Genomic DNA, 5799 nt, shown 5'->3' on the forward strand with positions numbered 1-5799 from the left:
TACAGTGATGGGACACAAAGATAGCAGAATGTGAGGGGGAGTCTTGGGGGCCTGAGCATAGAGGTTGGAGAAGGAAGAGAGTCTAGGCAAGACAGAGTGTGGTGTATGCCCCCACTATGCTCTGGAAGAGAACAACAGGCTGCATGCCCCCCAACAGCCATGTATCCACAGTGGCCTCACACTGTGGCTTAGGCTTATCACACTGGTTTAGGTTGTCTTATTTGCTCCCTTTGGGTGAGAATGGAACTGCATAGTTGCCTGATAGTCTACATGGACATTCTATCCTAGGTCTAGGTCTTCTGTCTCTGAATGGTCCCCAATTCTGAGCCTGTGCTCCTGTCTACCATCCAGTTTACTCGGAAGACTTTGGTTGTTAGGCAGGCTGGTCATGATATAGTACCTGTTGACCTCATTTCCTCCCCAGGTGAGGAGAGGGAAGAACAAGAAGCACTGAACCCCACTACACTCCCAAGACACATATCCTCACTCACTGGTTTCCTTAGTAAGCACAAAGCAGTGGGGATGGAGGGTTTGGACAGTGGACCTAAAAGGTGGAGGGTTTCATAGGCAAAGGAACAGCTGCTCCAGGAATTTCCTGAAACTTCTCAACACAACCCTTCCACCAAATTGCTTCCTTCCTTCTTTTCTTCCTTCCTTCCTATCTTCCTCCCTTCCTTCCTTTTCTTTCCTCTTTTTTTTTTGTTTGTTTGTTTTTGGGCCACACCCTGTGATGCTCAGGGATTGCTCTTGGCTATGCACTCAGAAATCACTCCTGGCTTGCAGGATCCTATGGGACACTGGGGATTGAACCAAAGTCCGTCCTGGTCCATCCTGGGTCAGCACATGCAAGCCAAAAGCTCTACCAATGCATTATTGCTCCGGCCCCACATTCCTTCCTTTTCTTCTCCCTCCTTCATTACTCTCTTTTTTCTTCTGTCCTTTCCCTCCTTACTTCCTTCCTTTCTTCCTCCCTTCTGTCCATTTGTTTTGTTTTCTTTGGGGGCGGGGGTACTATACCTGATGGTGCTTCTAAGCTTACTCCTGGCTTTGTACCCAGGGATCACTCCTGATGGGCACAGTAGACCATATTGGGATGCCAGAGATTGAACCCAGGTTGGCCAGGTTGCAAGGAAAGTGCCCTAAATTCTGTGTTATCACTTCAGTCCCCTGTTTTGCTCTCTAGCCCTCAACATCTGAGTGAAATCACATTGCATGTCTTTGATGTATTTCATTTGGCATTTGCCTTTTCAATCCATCGTGTCACAAAATACAGTTTCTGTCTTTCACTAGATCTCAGTTGTGCTGCAGTGTGGTTCTGCAACATATTTTGATCCATGTATGTGTTGTTTCCAATCCAAATAACTATTGCAAATAGTGGTTGCAGTGAAAATAGGTGTGCACAGATTCTTTTATATTGGTATTTTTGGTTTTCAGCAATGAAATATCTGGCTAATATGGAAATTCTGTTTTTTATTGGTTTTTAAGTAATAATATAATTTCCCATAATGAACTAATCCTTCTACAGTCCTTGAGAGTTCCCTTTTTTGTACTTACACGCCTACACTTATTTATTTATTTATTTATTTATTTATTTGATTTTGGGCCACACCTGGCGACGCTCAGGGATTCCTCCTGGCCATGCACTCAGAAATCACTCCTGGCAGGCTTGGGGGACCCTATGGAATGCCGGAGAATCAAACTGCAGTCCGTCTAGCCTAGGCCAGACGCCTTATCCCTAGCGCCACTGCTCCGGCCCCACATACCTACACTTATTTTCCTTTCTTATAAAAGTCATTCTCACAGGTGGTATCCCATTGCAGTTCTAATCTGTATTTCTCAAATAATAAATTATGAGAGGCAAGAGCTTCAGCCAAAGCAGGTATTCCACCCTTTGAGTGATCAGCCCAATGCCATCTGATATTTGTATAGCAACACAAAGCTGGATATTATACAACAAAGTGATTAGACCTTATACCTTTGGAGGATGGTTTATTATAGAGAAACACAAACTTGAAAAATGAGTTCTTTGACCATATCCTGATCTGTGGAGTTTTCTTTTTCTTAATTAATATATTTATTTAAGCACCATGATTACAAACATGTTTGTACTTGGGTTTCCGTCATAAAAAAGTACACCCCCTTCACCAGTGCAACCTTCCCACCACCAATGTCCCCCATCTTTTTCCTCCCCTACCCCATTTGTGTAATTTTTAATGTCATCACCACAGGTTAAATAAGAGGAACATTTGCCGTGTAAAAAAAAATAGTTTGTCCCTATCTGAACAGCTTCAACCTGGAATAAGTATATTTCAGCTGTTTCTTCCTGAGATGCACAATCATTTTTCTCACAACAAGATTGCCTCTATCAGTACATTCAGCCACTTATTATTATGCCCGAGAAAGCTTCCAACACTCAAACATCAAAATCCTATATATTTTAGTTACCACTAGCTTACTGTGAACAAATAGTCCAAATGCTTCCTGACAGAGGAAACTAGAGAGAAGTCTTTGGAGCTGAGGGTTAGCTCAGAGATAGACAAGATGGGCCAGACGTCAGAGCTGCCCAAACACAGTTTTCTTCTCCATATTGGTATCTCTATCTGGGGTGAAATGGTTCCTAAGTGTCAGGTAAGAAGGGTTTATTACTGAAAAGAAAAATGTCCTAACCCCTTATCCTTTGAAGTTGGTGAGAGCCCATTGCAATAAATCAAAAAAAATTAAGTTGAAAGCCATTATAGGAAGACATTCAGCCTGATCCCTTCCAATAACTGAGGAAGAATCACAGCAGTAATAAACCTGTGGTAGCATCCAAGTAATGGTTTTGAGGAATCAGGGATAAACTTCTTTCATCTAAATTGAACTGATACAGCCTTTGTGAGTCACACTTCAGTAACATTTAGAATCATCTTTGATCAAAAAATTATTGGTCGTTAAGAATTGACAAATTGCGTGTTACATTTAAAATGCGACCTTTTCTATTCAACCTGAGTTGAGTGTTTTTCCTTTAATCTGAATCTTTTGCCAAATAATCAGAGTATTTTTATCAGCCTGAAAAAAGGGATAAAACTTTGATAAATATTTTTCATTCCCTACCTCCTTAAGAAAAATCAGTTTATTTTTTTAATGTACTTCAAGAGTCATATTTGACTAATGATTTCTCGATGTTACATTTAAAAACCTTAGACACTAACAAGTTCAGAACATCCAATATGTTCTTTCCTATTTTAGAACTAATCCCTTAATACCAAAGTTATCATTACTGTTTAAATCAAAGCCAGTGGAACTGAAATGAAAGCATCAACATGCAGTGTTTGTCAAGCCAGAGAAATCTTTATTTTTAACAATAGACAATTAAATTTCTTCATAAATAGAAATAAAACATTCAGCTGGGTCAACTTATCTAAATGAGAGTCAGAATTCAGCTTTTTGAAAATATGTCTAGATTATCTTTCCTGATTATCTTATTTTCTTTTTTTTTTAATTTGGTTTTGTTTCTTTTTTTGTTTTGTTTGGTTTGGTTTGGTTTGGTTTTGGGGCCACACCCGGCGGTGCTCAGGGGTTACTCCTGGCTCTCTGCTCAGAAATAGCTCCTGGCAGGCACGGGGGACCATATGGGACACCGGGATTCGAACCAACCACCTTTGGTCCTGGATCGCTGCTTGCAAGGCAAAGACCGCTGTGCTATCTCTCCGGGCCCTTATTTTCTTTTACTTTATTAAGAAAATGCATCACATAGTTGACTTAGTTGACCATAATACATTTATTTCCATAAGTGAGCACAAAGTTAACTAAAAAAGAATAAAAAGAAAAAATTTAAGAGAAGAAAGTTTTAAAAAAGGAAAGTGAAATAAAAAGTAGCAAGCACAAAAAAATTAGCAAGCACATTTGTGAAAAATTATTGCAACGGAGTGAAATGATGAATACAATGGCAGAAGGTTTAGTAATATCTTTTAGCTTTCTATTCTATTAAATTGATGTGTTCCTATAGGGATGACAGTATCAAACAAATGAAGCTCCCCAGAAACTCAAAGTACTTGTACTGATACTGTGGATTTTAGGAGCATGTTCTCAACTAATAGGCCTTCGGGAAGAAAGAGGATGTGGGAGGAGGGTGCCCAGAGTTTCCCCCCAAAAAAAAACCCTGATGATATCAGCCTAACTACCACTGTTTCTGAAGTTTGGTCAGATTGGTGCCCCGGAGAGAATAGTGGAGGAGTGATGAGGCAGTATTATAAGAAAAGAGATTATTCTGGATAATAGATACAGTGGGCATGGCTTCGAAAGGGTCAAGACTTGACCTGTCCTCTCCTCTCAAGATGGCTAGATTTCTGCTGCATGGCTGGTGTACCTATAAATTTTTATGGTTTGGTTTACATCTTATTCGAGAAAAGAGTGAGTCTATGAAGCTGGCCTGGTGCGAACATGGTGGCTGCCTGTCCTGTTTAACTTTTTTGCTTGTTTTTGAGCCATATCTGGCAGCACTTAGGGGTTACTACTAGCTCTGTGCTCAGAAATCGCTCCTAGTAGACTCAGGGGACCATATGGGATGCTGGGAATGGAACCTAGGTCCATCCCAGGTCAGCGACATGTAAAGCAAATGCCCTACTACTATGTTCTCACTCCAGTCTCATGTCCTGTTTAACTTCTTAAAGTTTTCAAAAAAGATGATCAAAACAATATATAAAAAAAACAACATTAAAAATTCTACCCAAATTAAAATCAATGTTATTTCTTATACAATACAATATCATTTGGGAGGCCAGAGAGATAGCACAGAGGTAAGGCATTTGCCTTGTGCATGGCTAACCTAAGACTGAACCATGTTCAATTCCTGGCATCCCATATGGTCCCCTGAGCATGCCAGGAGTGATTTCTGAACACAGAACCAGGGGTAATACCTAAGCACCAGCAGATATGGCCCAACAACAAAAAAAAAATCTTTTGGAGATGGAGTGATTGTACAGTGGTTATGGTGTTTCCCTGGCATGCAGTTGACCCAGATTCCATCCCCAGCAAAACATTTGGCCCCTGAGCACTGCCAGGAACTCAAAGACAGAAGTTAGCCCAAAATACCACTAGGTGTGAACGAAAAGCAGAAACAAAGAAAAAATAAACATCTTCCCTTCTTTTTTATTTTTTGATAACTTTATTTAAACACCTTGATTATAAATATAATTGTAGTTGGGTATTAGTCATGTAAAGAACACCCCCTTCACCAGTGCAACATTCCCACCACCAATGTCCCAAATCTCCCTCCTTCCCACCTCACCTGTGCCTGTACTCTAAACAGGCTTTCTACTTCATTCATTCATCCACATTGTTATGATAGTTTTCAATGTAGTTATTTCTCTAACTGCACTCATCACTCTTTGTGGTGAGTTTCTTTTTATAATTTTTTAAAAATAGATTTATAAAACCTAAATTAGCCCAATTTACTACCATATAATCTATGACCTGAGGTTATCAGCAATAACCTTCAATTGCTCCTTCAACATTCCAAAATGTTTCTGGAAATTAATATGGTTTCTGAGGCCAGGAACCAGAGACAATGCAAATGGTAAGGCACTTACTTGCAGCCAGTTCATCTCAGGTGAATTTCTAGCATCACATATGGTTCTCCTAAACGTAGATCTGGAAATAACACCTCAGCATCACAAGGTATGGCCCACTATAGATATATATATATATATATATATATATATATATATGTATATATATACATATATATTATTCTATTACTTCGTTAAAAAATATTACCTATCAGGGTCAGAGCAATATAACAGTGGATAGGGTTTGATC

This window comes from Suncus etruscus, chromosome 9 (assembly GCF_024139225.1).
Source record: "Suncus etruscus isolate mSunEtr1 chromosome 9, mSunEtr1.pri.cur, whole genome shotgun sequence".
Taxonomy (NCBI): domain Eukaryota; kingdom Metazoa; phylum Chordata; class Mammalia; order Eulipotyphla; family Soricidae; genus Suncus; species Suncus etruscus.